The sequence below is a fragment of the Danio rerio genome, chromosome 13 (genome assembly GCF_052040795.2).
Source record: "Danio rerio strain M-AB ecotype USA chromosome 13, GRCz13ab, whole genome shotgun sequence".
Lineage (NCBI taxonomy): Eukaryota > Metazoa > Chordata > Actinopteri > Cypriniformes > Danionidae > Danio > Danio rerio.
The window spans coordinates 1,246,610-1,265,796 of NC_141033.1; the positions used below are offsets into that span (position 1 = coordinate 1,246,610).

The following is a 19,187-nucleotide window of genomic DNA, read 5'->3' on the forward strand; positions in this document are numbered from 1 at the left end:
CCGCAACCCATCTCTGGGAAACATCCATACACTCTCATACACTCTCATACACTACGAACAATTTTACCTTACCCAATTCACCGATCAAACTACTTATTTAAAATGAACTGAGTTAACACAATTCTTGAGGTGTTATGAGGACAACTTAATTGTTTTATGTTCAATCCACCTAAATGTGTAAACACGAATACGCTAACTTAATTCCTTCATGTTGTCTCAACACAAATCGATCGTGTGCCCAGTATTTTTTACAGTGCGGCAGATCCTGCATCAGTTCTCCACTGCAGTAACAGCCCCTGGCTGTCTCACTTTAACTGTCCCTTTCAGCACCAACAATTGTTCGCCTCTTTTCAAGCTCAGTTTCAGCCTGGTAGCCTCCATTCTGCTTTGTGTGTCACTCTGTGTCCGGTTCGCCCCCTTCTAATGGGTGCACATGACCAGAAAATGAAGGCCTGCATGAGGGTTTGGTCAATACGGAGGGGGAACCGCGAGAAGAGATTAATATGTAAGCTTTGCAGCTAAGCTGGATACAGGGGAGGCTGTATTGTGCCCACAGAGGGTTACATGTAAGGAAAGAGGGGCTGGCCTTTTTATTCACCAAAACATGTCCTGAGGAGCAGCCGCTCGCCATTGTGCGGATCTACGTGACGGCGGTTGTTTCATTAATTACACATTAGCCATTGGGCCGCAAGGTGGGAGGTAAGACGGAGAAAATACAGATGTGCTGAGGGCAAAGAACGAAGAAACCACATTGATCTCATGCAAAGGATTTTCATCTAAAATGAGGCTTGGAAAAGGAGGCGCTTCTTCACCTTATCCCAGTAAAAAAAAAAATGCTTGGTGGTCCCGCATTGTCTCGCTTTAAGTCTCTGCTAAGCACTATTGTGGTTATCCATTGTCAGAGGCACTTCAGAAGAGGGAAAACAGCAGCTTGATGAGGCGTTGCTGTTGCTTCTGCCCACCAGCACTAGGCTCTCACACACACACACACACAAAGAGCCCATGCTTGTACCCTGAGAGCATGCATCAGGCTTCCTCTCATTGTGCTCATTCTCCAGCGCTGCAAACCGCTGCTGCTTTATGACCTGTTCGGGATTACTGTCATTCAGCCGGGACGGCCCTCTCCAGCCCCCTGGTAACCCAGTAAAACCAGTGGGAGGGTCACAACTTTATGAGGGCTTGCCTAAATGTGCCTGTGGATGGTCCCCCATTAGAGCGTCCCTCCCTCCCATCAACAAGATCCCAGAGCCAAAATGAGTCTGTGGTGGATTTGGAAAAACTTGGAGGTGTTCCTGGCGTGTTTCAATTAAGCAGCAGATTTAAAACACTTTTAGAAAGATTGCGCTGAATTTTTTAGAACACACCAGCACGTCTCTTGGGCATTTCCCAGAAAAGCACTTTATTTTCCATTCATTCATTTTATTTTCAGTTTAGTCCCTTTATTAATCTGGGGTTGCCACAGCGGAATGAACCGCCAACTTATCCAGCATATGTTTTACGCAGTGGATGCCCTTCCAGCTGCAACCAATCACTGGGAAACATCCGTACACATTCATGCGTATATATATATATATGCATATATATATATATATATATATATATATATATATATATATATATATATATATATATATATATATATATATATATATACATACATATACACACACACACACACATATATATATATAGGGTTAGGGTGTGTGTATATATATATATATATATATATATATATATATATATATATATATATATATATATATATATATATATATATATATATGTATATGTCTGAGTCCAAGTTAACCGTGCCTGAGCCCGATTCAGAGCAGTCACACTTCTCAAACGATCCTCTGAGTGTGGGTGACCAAGATTCAGCTTCTCATGTCTTTCTCGGCAGTGCGCTTTTCTGTAAATTTGATATAAATTTTAAAGTATATTTTAAAACTTATTTCTTGCATAGATTTCACAATCTTGTTTTACTGATTGAGATTTTAAGTTTTTTTATTTTAGTTTGATTTTTTGCTAAAGCACAGTGTGTGTATAATATAATCTTAATCAAATATTGTTAAAAGAGGCCTGGTTTTTTTTACATCTTAAAGGTTAAAGTACCTTGTAGTAGATTTAGGAGAAAATCTTAAAAAATAATAGGTGTGTGTGTACTTTATAAGTTCCATTATTTTAAAGATTTTTTTCTCCTGTATCTGCAAGTTAGAGGCTATTTACATATTTAAAATGTTAATAATTGAACAGTGTCACACTATACTAAAGATTTTCTCCCGTATCTGCCAATTAAAAGCTATTTTTAGCTTTAGAATTATAATAATTGCACAGATTAAACACATTGTAAACAGATTGAACACTATTTTAAAGATTCTCTCCTATATCAGCAAGTTAGAGGCTATTTGCACCTTTAAAATGTTAAAAATTTAACAGTGACACTATATTCGCTATAAGTTAGAAGCTATTTTTGGCTTAAAGGTGTTAAAAAATGAACAGTGATGCCTATTATTTTATATATTTTCTTCCATATTTGCAATTGAGAAGCTACTTTAGCTTAAAGATGTTAATAATTAAATAGTGACACACACTAATTAAAGATTTTCTCCTGTATATCTGCAAGTTAGAAGCTACTTTTAGCTTCAAGATGTTATTAATTGAACAGTGACGCCCCTTATTTAAAAAATTGGTCTCCTATAGCTGCAATTTAGAAGCTACTTTTTGCTTTAAGATGTTAAAAATGAACATTGATACATATTATGTTAAATATTTTCCTCTGTATCTGCAAGTTAGAAGCTACTTTTAGCTTTAAGATGTTAATAATTCAACTGTAACACATTAAAGATTTTCTCTTATATCTGCAATGTAGAAGCTATTTGTACCTTTAAGATGTTAAACATTGAGCAGTGATGCCAATTATTTTATAATTAGTCTCCTATATCTGCATTTTAGAAGCTTATTTTAGATTTAAGATGTAAAAAATTTATATTGCACCCATTATTTATAAGATTTTCTCCTATATCTGCAAAGTAGAAGCTACTTTTAGCTTTGAGATGTTAAAAATTAAATAGTGTCGCACATTATTTTTAAAATTGGTCTCATGTATCTGCATTTTAGAAGCTTATTTTAGCTTCATAATGTTAAAAATTATAAGTGACGCCTATTATTTTAAAATTCGTCTCCTATATATATGCAAGATAGAAGCTACTTTTAGCTTAAAGATGTTAAAAAATGAACAGCGACGCCCCTTATTTTAAAGGTTTTCTCCTATATCTGCAATTTAGGAGCTACTTTTAGCTTTAAGATGTTAATAATTGAACTGTGACACACTATTTTAAAGATTTTCTCCTATATCTGCAATGTAGAAGCTATTTGTACCTTTAAGATGTTAAAAATGGAACAGTGATGCCAATTATATTTTTAATTAGTCTCCTATATCTGCATTTTAGAAGCTTATTTTAGATTTAAGATGTAAAATTGAATATTGCACCCATTATTTAGAAGATTTTCTTATATATCTGCAAGTTAGAAGCTACTTTTAGCTTTGAGATGTTAAAAATTGAATAGCGTCGCACAATATTTTTAAAAAAATGGTCTCATGTATCTGCATTTATGAAGCTTATTTTAACTTAAAGATGTTCAAAATTGAACAGTGATGCCTAATATTTTGAAGATTATCTCCTATATCTGCAATTTAGAAGCTACTTTTAGCTTAAAGATGTTAAAAGTTAAACAGTTATACCTATTAATTTGAAGATTATTTCCTATATCTCCAATTTATAAGACACTTTTAGCTTCAAGATGTGGGCCCAAAGCTTTAATTTTACAGACGACTGCTGATAAGAAAAGGAGCACACTGAATAAAATCCTTCATTGGTTGTACTAAATGTTTAAGGTAAGTGGTTAATATGGGCTGAATTAAAACAAACTAATTAAATTTATTAATGCTCAACTTCATGTGTTTAAATTCAGCCCATATAAAGTGTTTGCAACCATTTACTGTCCCTTAAAAAAACTCTTGCCTTTCCATCCTCACATGAGAACAAAGACATGTGATGTGCACTCATTAGACGTCACGAGTCCTCTCTGTGATATTAGACACCTGTGTGTGTTTCCTCCGTCTGTCTGCGTCTCGATCCCTCAGTGTTCACTAGTCAGGCTCATTAGCTCAGTGTGGAGGTGAAGGCCAGCGTGAAGTTAAACTAACACTTATCTAATTACCCACAGACGGCAGACAAAGCGGATTCCTTCTGCCTGACTGCACTAATCTGACACTTATATATAAACCTCACACACACTCACTCACTCACACACACGCACACACACACACACACACACACACTTGACAGATTCAGAACAGACAAATACTCACAGTCTGATCAGCAAAACACCACACTGAAAATAAATGATTCATTGGATTTCCTTCTCTTTTTGTAAAGGTGAGTGGTGGCAAAGATTTGATATGGGCTGAGTTTAAACAAATTAAATGTATTAATACTTAACTTCATTTGTTTGTTTAAATTCAGCCCAAATAAATTGTTTGCAGCCACTTACCACTTACAGAAATTGAGTAAATCCCTTTTTTCAGTTAAGATTTTTCAGTTTATCACTAAAAAACTATGTTTTTTGTTAATTATTCATTCATTTATTATTAATTAAACTGAAGAAGGCTAGCAGACATATTGGATTGGCTGTTATGTCGTCATTTGTATACTGAATATTTCTACAGGATAAATATTTTCGATTTAGACTGTTAAAGTTTGAAGCAAAGATAAATTATTCTTTGATGAAACACTAAAAAATTTAGCTGTAGCATTCATTAATTTTCATTGAGCTTAGTCTCTATTTCAGATGTCACCACAGTGGAATGAACTGCCAACTATTCCTGCATACATTTTACACAGCGAATGCCCTTCCAGCCGCAGCCCAGTATTGAGAAACACACACACTTATGCACTACGGCCAATTTGGGGCCTGCGCACACTATGCTATCCGGACCATGTCCAGGTCCATTTCCCGGATCCTATGGGAAGTGTGAGCGCTCTGAAACGGGCTCAGGTGCGGTTCGGTTTGCCGGCCCTGGCCTGTTTGGAAGAGGTGTGCCAGAGCGCCGTTCACTTGGGCTTTGGCGCAGTATGCTTGTAGTCTAAGTGCAAAGCGCGTCTGAGCCCAAAACTGAAGACAAGACTACAGGTGCACCTTCAGCAAACCTCCTAATTCCTGCAGCATGAGGACTCTATTATTGTTTATGAGCGTCAAAAGTGGTTGATCTGTTCTGCAAAATATTTGACTGTGTCACTGCATCTTAAATGACTACAGCGATATAAATAAAGAAATCTCTACTGTGCTGAGCGAGCTATGAGCAGATTTACAATATATGAATATATGTGCAGGTTGCTATTAATAATCAGTAGTGTGCAGATAGATAAACATGATTACAAGTGTATATGTTACACTTTTAATAATAATAATATTATTAGTAATAATATTAGTAATAATATTATTACTAATATTAGTAATAATATAATTACTAATATTAGTAATAATATTATTAATATTATTACTAATATTATTACTAATATTAGTAAAAATATTATTAATATTATTGCTATCATTATCATTATTATTATTATCATAATTTTATTATTATTATTATTATTAGTAGTAGTAGTAGTAGTAGTATCATTATTATTATTATTATTATTATTATTACTACTATAAGAATTCTTATAATTATTATAAGTATTAAGTTATTTATTATTATTTTATTATTATTATTATTGTTAATATTATTGTTATTATTATTATTACTATTATTATTATTATTATTATTATAAGTATTATTATTATTATTATTATTATAGGTATTATTATTATTATTATAATTATTATTATTATTATTATTATTACTATCATCATTATCATTATTATTATTATTATTATTATTACTACTACTATCATCATCATTATTATTATTATTATTATTATTATTATTACTATAATTGGTATTATTATTATTATTTTTATTATTATTATCATTATTATTATTATTATTATTATTATAAATATTATGTTATTTAATATTATTATTATTATTATTATTATTATTATTATAAGTGTTATGTTATTTAATACTATTATTATTATTATTATTATTATTATAAGTATTATTATAAGTATTAAGTTAATTATTATTATTATTATTATTATTATTATTATTATTATTATTATTATTATTATTATAAGTATTAAGTTATTTATTAAATAATAATTATTGTTATTATTATTATTATTATTATTATTAATAATAATATTATTATTATCATCATCATTATGACTATCATCATTATTATTATTATTATTACTACAAGCATTCTTCCTCTTATTATTATGAGTATTAAGTTATTTATTATTATTATTATGAATATGCAGTTGCTGCTGACCCAGAATACAAGAGTTAATCTCTCAGGACAGCCTGATGGATAAAGACGCTCAAACTTTCTCCTCAATGTAAGCAATATGATCATGTATGAAAGTATTTCATTTGCCAGCAGTCACGATAGCTTCCCCCCCATATTTTTATTTGTCCGCATTTAAAATGCTAATGCTCACTTTATTACGTGCTCTATCAAATGCAAATGCTTTGTTTTACTGCGGCAAAGTTGGGCCGACAAAGACATTAGCATATCTTATGCGTTTCTCCTTAGCATGCGCTGGCGAGGAAAGCCCATAAATTACATTAACAGACGCATTAGATAAACAAGCCAAAATGATGCTGCCGTTAAGACCTGCAGTAAGGTTGTTTGGGCAAATGAAGGTGTCTGGCTTCGCTAGCATATGGCGCGCCAATTTCATCAAATCAACGCCGTCTGAACGATAGCTGGAAGTGTCAGGCGAGGATGGAAGAGTCTAATAGTCATCATTTTAATAACTGTTTATGACAACGGCTGACTTACAAACTTCAAGAAGCTTAAAAACAACTTTTAATTGCTAATGCACAAGAATACACCTCTAGAGCAGCATTAGGATGATGTACAAATAATTCAAGGCTCATTGTGAAAACGTAGCCCTGTATACATTTCTGGAGATCACGAAATATGTAGCCAGAGGTACGTATGGCTGCTGTTTGTCTTTAAAATGAGCACTACGGGGCGCTATGATGCCGTTCCTTTTCGCATTTTGGATGACTTTCCCGCAGTTTGTCCAGTGGCTCACCATGTATGACGGACTGTAGATGCAGCGAGGAGTTGACTGTGATGACGGGGTTCAGGTCTGGTGCAGAACGGTTCCAGGAAGCAAGTAAGACAAAAACAGAAGCCAAACATTAAATAAACAAGTAAATACAGGGTGAGAATGTGGTAAAATCTAAAAACATGGTAAAAATCAGGCTTTTCTTTTTTATGGATTGTTTTTGAAAACACTATTGGTTGTGTTTAGAGAAGGAGGTCAGTCAGTCAGTCAGTGGACAGTAGCCTCTGGTGGTTTTACGCGAGAACAGCAGGTACGGATGGCACTCGCAAGAGTAATTTGAGATCTGAAAAAGCATACACAGCAACCTCTGGTGGATTCATGAAAACAAAAACAGCAAAAAAATAAATAAATAAAATGAAAACGTTGCTCCTGGGACATATTTGGTGCTCTCCAGTAATGTATGTAGGGGTACGATTTCAGAATGACCCAGGGTTGGATTCCTGAATGATGCTGAAAATTCAGATTTCATCATTAAATGTGGCAATATACTCACACATCAGCCTTTTGGAGTGTGATGTGGAACTGAACAAGTTTAGATCTCCATAAAGAATGGCTGATGTGTCTTTAACACTACCAGGGTTGCCAGGTTTTTGCAAAAAAAATGAAAAAGAGAGAGAGAGAGAGAGAGAGAGAGAGAAGTAGTTAAATGTCCAGTCAAAACTAGTACAAAACTAGCTCGATGGCTAATCACAATAACATTAAAATAAAAAATATGACATCGGCCTTTCGGGTTGTGAAGTGGGACTGAATATTAGCAGGGTTGCCAGGTTTTCACAAAAAATAAATAAATAAAAAGGGCGAAGTGGGACTGAAGATGTTTAGCCTTCATAAATAAATGGCCAATCAAAAATAGCCAAATGGACAGTCAGAGCTATATAGACATAAAAAAGATGTTTCTGTTTGTTCAAACTACTTATTTTAAAAGAGCTTAAACAACACAATTCTTGAGTTTTTTGTGAGGACAACAATCATTTGTTGTTCAATCCACTTAAATTTGTAAAAACTAATAAGTTAAATTAAATACTTCATGTTGTTGCAACACAAATAGATTGTGTGGAACCCAACATTTTGTACAGAGTATTTCAGTCTTTCAGCTTTGAAATTGAGCTTATTCTAATGTATTACTTGTCATTTCTTTACGATCATTTTATTTATTTATTTTTAAATAGCTCAATTAAAAAATCTCTTGAGTAAACCTTGTTTAAACAGTAAATACAGACAATTCATTCATGTTCTCCCAACACAAATAGACTAAGCTAATGTAACAAATTGAAGTGGGTTGAACATAAAACAATTAAGTTGCTCCCTTTAAATAAGTAGTGTGACCAAACAAAGTTTTTTTTTCAAAGTGTAGTTCTGATTGTCCATTTGGCTACTTTTTTTTTTTTTTTTTTTTTTTTTGGGAAAACTGGCAAATATAGTAACATTGAAGACAAATCAGCCATTCTTTATGAAGGCCTAAACATGATCAGTTTTACTTCACACTTTATTTATTTTTTTGTTGTGAAAACCTGGCAACCCTGGTAATGTTTTATCCCACTTTACACCCGAAAGGCAGATGTCATATTTTGAATTTTGGTGGTATTCTGCTAGTTTAAATTAACCTTTAAGATAGTTTTGGGCTATTTTTGACTAGACATTATGCTACTTTTTACTCTCTCTTTTTGTGAAAACCTGGTAACCCTAATGTTGAAGACAGATCAACCATTCATTATGAAGGCCTAAACATATAGAGTGCCACTTCTTATCTTTATTTTCTTTCTTTCTTTATTTTTTTTTAAACTGGCAACCCTGGTAATGTTTTGTTCCACTTAACCTGAGCTAGTTTGGGTTAATTTTTACCAGACATTTAGCTACTTTTTTCCCTCTTGCTCTTCATTTTTGTGCAAAAATTTGGCAACCCTGTTAATGTTGAAGACACATCAGTGATTCTTTATGAAGGCCTAAACATGTTCAGTCCTTCTTCACACTTTTTCATTCATTTATTTTTTTTGGAAAAATCTGGCAACCCTGGTGATGTTCAGTCCCACTACACACCCCGAAAGAACAGTCATATTTTGAATTTTTCAATTATTGTGCTAGTTTTGATTAACCTTTGGATATTTAGCTACTTTTTTTCTCGATCGCTCTTTTTTTTTGTGAAAACCTGGCAACCCTGGTAATGTTGAAGACACACAAGCCATTCTTTACAAAGGTCTAAATATATACAGTCCCATTGCACACTTTTTTTGTGAAAACCTGGCAACCCTGATAATGTTCTGTCCAACATCACATCCCGAAGGACTGATATCATGCTTTGATGATAATTTTGTTAATAATTTTACATAACTTTAATGTTTTGGGCAAGTTTTCATTAGCCTTTGAGCTAGTTTTGGGCTATTTGAGTAGACATTTAGCCACTTTCTGTCTTTATCATTATTATTTTTTTGGAGAAAACCTGGCAAGCTTGGGAATGTTCTGTCCCACTGTACACCCTGAAATGCCAATGTAATTTTTTGAATTTTAATGTTATTTTGGTAGTCTTGATAAGCCATTGGCCTATTATTGACTGACTATTTGGCTACTTTTTTTTGCGAAAACCTGGCAACCTTGGCAATGTTCAGTCTCACTTTACACCCCAAAAGCCTGATGTCACATTTTAAATTGTAATGTTATTGTGCTAATTTTGATTAGCCTTTGAGCTAGTTTTGGGCTATTTTTGACTGTTTATTTTGCTAATCTCTCTCTCTTTCTCTCTCTTTTTATTTATTTTTTTTTCAAAAACCTGGCAACCCTGGCAATGTTGAAGACACATGAGCCATTCTTTATGAAGGCCTAAACATGTTCAGTCCCACTTCACACCCCGAAAGCCTGAACCCGAGCAGATGGCCTGCGTCCCGGAGGATCTGATACAGAAGCATATAGACACACACACACATACACACACACAGAGACCCCCCAAAACCTCCCCATCTGCACCCACAGACCCCGTCAATGAGGTGTCCACGTCCCTGCCTGCACACAAGCAGAGGGAAACACATTAACAAGCCATAATCTCAAACGCCTGATCCATAATGCATTGTCTGGGCCAATTTACATGGTGTGGAAGCCTTCGGGGACCACAGGCCATCCATCACATCACTTTATGAGCTGTTTTAGCCCGTCCTGCTCAGGCCAGCCTTTCACTTTTCCCTTTTTTCCCTTCCCGTTTTGTCATGCTTGTTGTACCGAGAACAACTGGCCTCATAAAGAACACTAAACAGCTTAATTGTGCTGCTGTAAAATAAATAAAGGCACGCACAGAACTAAACAAGTGCGACACACAGAGTACACTGCAGAAGTTGTCATTAAACTCTGATTTTACATGGAAAAACTATACTGTCTAATTCTATTCTTTTCTATATTTGTGTACTTTATGTTATTTGTTAAATATCTGGGAGGAGGGGGAGTTTCTATCACTGATACAAGTTTAATCAATAGTTTTTTAAATTATTGGAATATTTAGATTTTACATTTTGGTTTAACGTTTGTATTAATTATATCATATTTTCTTTTCTTTATGCATGTCTATAGATTTTTAAATGTTTATAATGTATATATTTGATCTTTGTTATTTTTTATTTTTATTTTTTTTAATGTGTATATACATGTATGTGTGTAGAAGAAAAACTAATAAAAATGACATAAATACACTTTAGAATGTCTACATTTCATTTTTTTTCCTATAAATCATATTTGTATTTTTATTCATTTTATTTTTCTTAGCTTTTTTGTCTATATATATTTTTCAAATGTTTATAATGTCTATATTTTTTTTATATTTTATTTTTATTTATTTAGCTATTTAAAAATGTCTATATGTATGTATGTATGTATGCATGTATGCATGCATGTATGTATGTATGTATATGTGTGTGTGGGGGGGTGTATTAAAGTGCTTATGTCTATATTTTATTTTTGTCGATGTTTAATTTCTGTAATTTTTTATAGATTTTCTTTTTTTTAAATGGCTATATAAATGTAAAAATGTGTAATGTCTGTATTTCATTTTTGCATATAAATATTTTTTTGTAGTTTTGATTCTTTTATTTATTGTTTTACTATTTTGTCTATATATATATTTTTTTTAATATTTATAATGCCTAGATTTAATTTTTGTCTGTATATTATTTTGTCATTGTCATTAGATTTTTGATGTTTTAAATGTCTATATATATATTTTTAATTATGATGTCTATATTTCACTTTTTATTTATATACATTATATATATATACATATATACATATATTTTTCATTTTATTAGTTTTTTTTGCTTTAAAAAAAGTCTATTAAATAATACTCTGTATATCTATATTTTATTTTTGTAACTTTTTTATTTTTGCTTTTGCTTTTTGATAATGTCTCTTTATATTTTTTTAATGTTTATAATGTCTAGATTTTATTTTAGCCAATATATAATTTTTCATTTTTTTGTTTTTATTTTTTTAAATCTCTCTATATATTTAAAACGTTTATAATGTCTATATTTTATTGTTGTTATTTTTTTTGCTTTTTTAAAATGTATATATTTCTATCTGTTTATATATATTTTTTAAATATCATGTCTATAATTTCACTTTTTATTTATACAAATTTTTTGTCATTTTATTAGGGTTTTTTGCTTTTTTTTTTTAAAGTCCATGTTTATATATACACATGTATGTATGTATGTATGTATGTATGTATGTATGTATGTATATATATATATATATATATATATATATATATATATATATATACACACGCACATATATACACACACATATATGTGTGTGTGTGTGTGTGTGTGTGTGTGTGTGTGTGTGTGTGTGTGTGTGTGTGTGTGTGTGTGTGTGTGTGTGTGTGTGTGTATTTAAATATATATATATATATTTTTTTTATTTTTACAATACATATATACATTTAAATTTTTTCTATATATAACTTGTCATATTTATTTATTTATTTTGCTGTTGCTTTTTTAAAATGTCTAGTAGTTTACTTGTTTTATTTGATCAGGTAAAACTTCCTAATAAAACTTTTGTTAACATGTTTTTTAATAAAAATAACCAACCAACGCCAACACGGGGAGAACATGAAAACTCCACACAGAAATGCCAACTGACCCAGCCGGGACTCAAACCAGCGACCTTCATGCTGTGAGGTTACAGTGCTAACGACTGAGCCACCATGCCGTCCCGTTGTTCAGCAAATCAACAACCTCTATTCACAATAGGATCAAACTAGTGTTTCATTTCGCTAGTTTTTACTCTCGGCGTCCTCAGATAAACTTTTAGGCGCACAGCTATCGCTGTAACACATCTTTCATCACGGATGGCTCCATTATGTTTGTCATCAGACCATTTTCTCTTCATTTTGTCTTGAGTTATATATTTCTGGATCTCAACAGGCCTCCGATGGTGACATGACGAATGTTTTACTCCGCTCAGACCATCACAGTAATAACTCTGATGATTTTTCAGATGCGTTCAGTGACAGGACGAAGAAAACAAAGCTGACGAGCCGGCACCCACAAAAGTGCCAGTTTGTTTAATTGTACCGCTAAACACCTCGCTAACTCATTAGCACCCGCAACCCAGACTTTACCCACAATCCATCTGCGGGCCGAGGACAGCACCCATCATGCGGGCAGCCACTGAGAAAGAGCTTTATAATTGTAATCATATATGTGTAGACGCCGCATTTGTGCCATACTGTACGATTAGCGAGACAAATAAGTAATAATTTGCTAATGACAACATTATGTTGAGTCAGTTTAGGGGCAATTAAAGTGAGTGATATTTACATACGCCTAATGAATCAGCGTGGCCGTGGCAGCTTCAGGAAGCTCATGAATATTCATGCGTGCGCGCGGCAGTTTATAAACTGAATTACGGTTGATTTGCCCTTTTAAAAAATGAACATGGGCGCATCTCCCACAAGGAGCGAACGAACAATAAAGGCTGATTATAAAAATGTTTTAGTGGTAAACCGCCGACGAGAGCAAAGGCTGAGCTTTTTTTTTATATAGACTTCCCAAGGCTGAATAGAGGCATAAATGAATAAATAAAAAGCATGTGTGAAGGCTGGGCGGCAATCTGTGGTTTCAACCGCTTAGCGCTCATTAGAGAGGTCAACTACATCAGCGGCAATCAGCGACACACTCTGCCTTAATCTGGCATTTTCCATCGCCATCGTCTTTCTGCAGGTGCGCTGTAGTCTGATGGACACCCGCATGAACAAAATACTGGTCATTTACAGTAAATATACTGTGATTTTGAACCGTACTATATTCAAGTATTTCTATTGGTGCTATGGTAACACAACAACTACAGTAATTGATCCATGGTGGTAATTCTGTAGTTGCTATAGTAACACAACCATATTAATTGATCTGTTACGGTAATTCTATAGTTGCTATGGTTACACAACAACTATGGTAACTAATATGTTGTGGCAATTTTATAGTAAAGCAACAACTACAGTAATTGATCTGTCGAGGTAAATCTATAGTTGCTACAGTAACACAACAAGTACAGTAATTGATTGTTGAAGTAATTTTCTAGTTGCTATAATAACACAGCTACAGTAACTGATAAGTTGTGGTAATTCTATAGTTGCTATAGTAACGCAAGAACTACAGTAATTGTTTAGTTGTGGTAATTCTAGTTGCTATGGTAACGCAACAGCTACAGTAATTGATTGGTTGTGGTAATTCTATTGTTGCTATGGTAATGCAACAATTACAGTAAATGATCCGTTGTGGTCATTCTATAGTTGCTATGATATTGCAACAACTACAGTAACTAATCAGTTGTGGCAATTTAGTTTCTATAGTAACACATTAACAATAGAAATTGATCTGTTGTGGTAATTCTATAGTTGCTTTGGCAACACAACAACTACATTCATTATTCTGTTGTGGTAATTTTATAGTTGCTATGGTAACAACAACTAGAGCAGTTGATCTGTTGTAATAATTCTATAGTTGCTATGGCAAAACAACAACTACAATAGTTACTCTGTTGAGGTAATTCTAAAGTTGCTATGGCAACAACAACTACAGTAGTTGATCTGTTGTGGTGATTCTATAGTTGCTATGGCAACACAACAACTACAGTAGTTGATCTGTTGTGGTGATTCTATAGTTGCTATGTTAACGCAACAACTACAGTAGTTAATCTGTTGTGGTGATTCTATGGTTGCTATGGTAACGCAACAACTACAGTAGTTAATCTGTTGTGGTGATTCTATAGTTGCTATGGTAACGCAACAACTACAGTAGTTGATCTGTTGTGGTGATTCTATAGTTGCTATGGCAACAACAACTACAGTAGTTGATCTGTTGAGGTGGTTCTATGGTTGCTATGTTAACGCAACAACTACAGTAGTTAATCGGTTGTGGTGGTTCTATGGTTGCTATGGTAATGCAACAACTACAGTAGTTAATCTGTTGTGGTGGTTCTATGGTTGCTATGGTAATGCAACAACTACAGTAGTTAATCTGTTGTGGTGGTTCTATGGTTGCTATGGTAATGCAACAACTACAGTAGTTAATCTGTTGTGGTGATTCTATAGTTGCTGTGGTAACGCAACAACTACAGTAGGTGGTCTGTTGTGGTGATTCTATAGTTGCTATGGTAACGCAACAACTACTGTAGTTGATCTGTTGTGGTTATTTTATAGTTGCTATGGCAACACAACAACTACAGTAATTGATCTTTTGTAATAATTCCAAAGCAATCTCATGGCAATTCGTAACTTTTTGATTCAGTGGCTAAATCATATTCATTTGTAATATTATTTGTGAATTTTAGTGCAATTAGCTCATCCACCATTAATAAGTAGGGCTAGGGTTTTGATTACGCGCCTGCTTTAAATAAAATTTAAAAAAAAAACATACATTTTCACACTAATGAAATGTTATTAATTTGTACAATTAGCCACTTTTCTGACAGTACATAAAAATAGGTATGATTCCTCGTGAGATTGGGCTAAATCTATAAATCTATAATTGCTCTGGTACCATGTCAACTATTGATCATATAAACAAATGACCCAACACTGTAGTTTTCTACAGCTATAGGATATATTATACTACAATACACCACTGTTTACTGAAATAAAAATTAAAGTATATTACAGTATTTATTTCAGTTTATCAAATCATCACTATAGTCAATACTACAGTATGCTGGACCAATCGTTAACAAATTGTTGTGAATACTATAATATATACAATATTGTATGTTGTTGTTTTTTTCATGTAAATACACACTGGTGTTTTTGAGAGGCTAAACAAGGCGGCATTCGATTGTCTGAATCTTCCCCACAAGTTTCAGATTCGCTAATTGGTCTCGATTAATTGCAAGATGTGTGTTTTTTGACTTGGGAAATGCAATTCCCTGGGTAGATTATTAATTGTGAATGCCAACATCTGCCATCTTGATGTGATCCTGCCTGCTTTGACCTGCTGACCCTGAGCTGAACAACAGGTTGCTGTTTGCCGAGTGATGACCAGATCAGATTTATTTAGCAGGCGTGTGATACAGGCTTATGACCGTATCAAATGTTCTTGTTGTGATTAATTGCTGAAGCTTTTATCACAGTATATGATATTATCAAGATACTGAGCTGCAAAAAAAGATTACCTTAAGTAGTATAATACCAAAAAAAATACTAATACTGTAATAATTACTGTATTAATACTGTATAATACGTGTTCAGAATAAATGAATGTTTCAACCAGCTACAACAGGTAACACTTTACAATAAAACATCATTCATAAACATTAGTAAATAGATTAAAGCCAGATTTATTAAAGTTATATGTTAATATTAGTTTAAAAATACAACTAAATTTTATTAGTTATTGACTGCATTTAATAAAACAATTATGATATTATGACTACCATTTTAACTCATAATTAGGCATTACCGAAGAAATTAACAACAGTTGAGATTAATAAAAGCTTTTGTTTTCATCGTGAGTTTAGTTAAATTGACTAATAGTAACTATCAGTGTCTTATTATAGCACAGTGTTAATTAACAATAGTGTTGATTAACAAAAGCACTATCAATAGTCACAGTCAATAATTCAGAATTACATCTGAAAATGACTGAATTAAGATAATTAACCAATTAAGTCTTCAAGCATTTATTATGAACACCACAGCAAATACATTGAATATTCTTAAAAAGTGCTCTTAAAGTTAAATAAATAAATAATCATTCACTGTATTTTGAAGTTTCCATGATTTCAATATAATTCAAGTTTTTTTATAACAATTATTTAATTAATATTATCATCATGTCTATAGTATGATATTTTTTTTTATTTCAGCAGGCTTTTTGTAATGCGTTTAGCAGTAGGAGGAGATTTGAATAACTCTATTTTAATAATAGTTTAATAATTGTAGAAAGTGTGTATGTTCTTACCTCTCATTAAATGCCTATACTGGGATGTTTTGAAGAATGTAGTTTGGTAACGTCCTCTAAATTCAGGCTTTGTGATGGAAAACCTGCAAACATCAGAAACATCAGAGATTGTGGGGGAAAATCATTATTTATTCATTTATTTAGCTGTGAAATATTTTACAGTACAGGTAAACAATTGCACTCGTTAAAATGTGCTTAATTTTTCAATTCAAAAAAATGAAAAGGATCAAAATCTAAAATTGTTGTACAGTTTTTAACATTCAGAAAAAATATGATCAAACATTTGATCATAATCTATTAAATTAAACCATTAAAACGTAATTAAGTGAACACTTTTGTAACAAGATCATGTAGCTAACTAAATGTATAAGGTCTTGTCAGACATATTTGGGAAAAACAATTTATGAAATTAAAAGATTAAATGATTTACATTGTCACTATCCTTCCAACCCATTTGTCAGTTTTTAATCTCTTCTCATTAGGGCTGGGCCGATAAACGATATTATATTGAATCACAATAAACTTTGTCAATAAATAAATAATAAATAAATGATAAGCTCTGGACATTTTTGATCTAAGAGCCAATCACACAGCAGAAATGTGCAACAATGGGAATCTGAAAGTGTGCTGATATTAGAGATGTACCAGATTAGAGATGTTTAGCTATGCCGTTTAAATTTTTGTGGCTTCAGTCATTGTTGGTCTCTTTTAATCTGGAAGCATTAACAATTTTTATTGAACTATATATTGTTATCATTATGGAACATAATTATCGCATTGCATTTTTGCCATAATCGCCCAGCCCTACGTCACGTATAATAACATTTTGTATGATCATTAATTTTACTATTTATATTAGTAAGGTCACAATAAGTAGCTTTTAATATGAATATAATTTGTGCTGAATAATAAAGAAACATTCACCCATATTTTGCCTTTTTATTTTTCATAAAGCTTGTGCTTCATCCCACTCCATTGTAGACCATGTTGAAATGTTGTTTTGTTAATTATATTTTGTGTGATATTTTTGTTCGAAAATAAAATCACATCAAAATAAAAGTTATATAAATATTACACAATGTGTTTAATTACATTTTCATGCAGTTTCTGTAAATAAAAATAACTTCTGTACATTTAATTTGATGCCGATAAAATATGACGCACGATACTAATTAAATTTAAAATGTAAAAATGTGCTGTTGTTGGCATTATTATTAACATTATGATTTAACAAACCATATTCCTGTATTTTGGTTATGACATTTTCTTTATGCACAGCTATATGCTGATCTTCATGTTTTTATTTTTTTTCCCCCACATAATTCAAAATAATAAAAAAAATTTGATGGAAAAAATAATGTGGAATTGAAATCATATCATTAAAAAAAATTATAAACTTCTATAACGTTACATTATGCTGAGACATAAAACTTAGGTATTTTCTTTTATGAAGGTCACAGAAAAGAGAAGAAAAAAATATGAACATCCTGAAATAAACACTTTTTAGTTTGCCCTAAAATGAAGATAAAAATGTGTAATGTTCATATCCGAGCACTCCAGCTTAACATGATCAGCTGCATGTCTGAGTCTGCCTCGAGTCTGCCATTTACATCACAGAGCACTGCTGACACCCAGTGGCTAAAATAACGGGAATTAATATAACGTGAAGGCATTAAATGGCAGTAGTTGGAAAGATTCAATAATACTACTAATAGGCTAAAACTATTATTAATAAAATAATAATAATAATAATAATAATAATAATAATGTGCTTAGTTGCAAAAAATATTACAAGATTATTAAAGTGCAGTAAACAGTAAAATGATTTGCTGTACCTATCATTTTGATTAAAACACCATGACTGAACGAATGTTTTGTACAGGTAAAATGGCGGCTCGCGTGACTACATTCAAAATAAGGCAAATAAACTTACTTTATCGTGCCGACTATACTGCCAACTTTTTTCTGAAAGTGTAGAGAAAGGTACGTCGGTGTAAGCTGTGTGTGCATCTGCCGTCGGTACCGAGCAGTTTCTGTCACCGGTGAGCCGTTGTTGAATAAAAATTGCGCCTAAAAACCGTTTTGGCGGTTAAATCAAATCCTGACGCACCTTCAGGAAATACCTCAAATTTAGTCTATAAGATTGATAACTTCAGCGTCAAAACGGTGAGAAAAATTAATGTTTAATAAATAAAATAAAACTGCCATGAAGCTTTAGCCAGTGGCATATGCTAAATGTTTCCTACTCCATGACGCTTTTCCTGAATTATGGGAGTAACTTCAGTATCTGTTATAATTTCAGTAAGCCTATTTTTGTAATTGTAATATTAATAACATAATATTACCACAGTTATTCATTACCACAGCAACAATATAAACACTACAATTGTTTAATTCAAGTAATTATCTATAGTATGCTTCCAAACACCACAGTATTTACAAAAGTGTTCTTCATGTAACACAATTACACAGCAAGTAGCCTTCTCAATGACAAAAAAC

At 32.5% G+C, this 19,187-nt stretch overlaps 1 protein-coding gene and 1 long non-coding RNA gene across 3 annotated transcripts in view; one reads left to right on the plus strand and one right to left on the minus strand.

Annotated features, from left to right (window-relative positions):
* Window positions 1-18,764, minus strand: part of LOC141377092 (uncharacterized) — a 69,831-nt gene extending 51,067 nt beyond the window's left edge. Inside the window, exons 1-3 of one of the 2 annotated variants that reach the window (XR_015505662.1) lie at window positions 18,622-18,756; window positions 16,689-16,771; window positions 7,216-7,272 (exon numbers count right to left, since the gene is read on the minus strand). This is a non-coding gene — a long non-coding RNA (uncharacterized LOC141377092). Of the gene's footprint in view, window positions 1-7,215; window positions 7,273-16,688; window positions 16,772-18,621 lie in introns of both variants that reach the window. The other variant, XR_015505663.1, reaches the window with a different exon arrangement.
* Window positions 1-19,187, plus strand: part of tnfaip3 (tumor necrosis factor, alpha-induced protein 3) — a 254,770-nt gene that overhangs the window by 141,020 nt on the left and 94,563 nt on the right. The window lies entirely within an intron of this gene.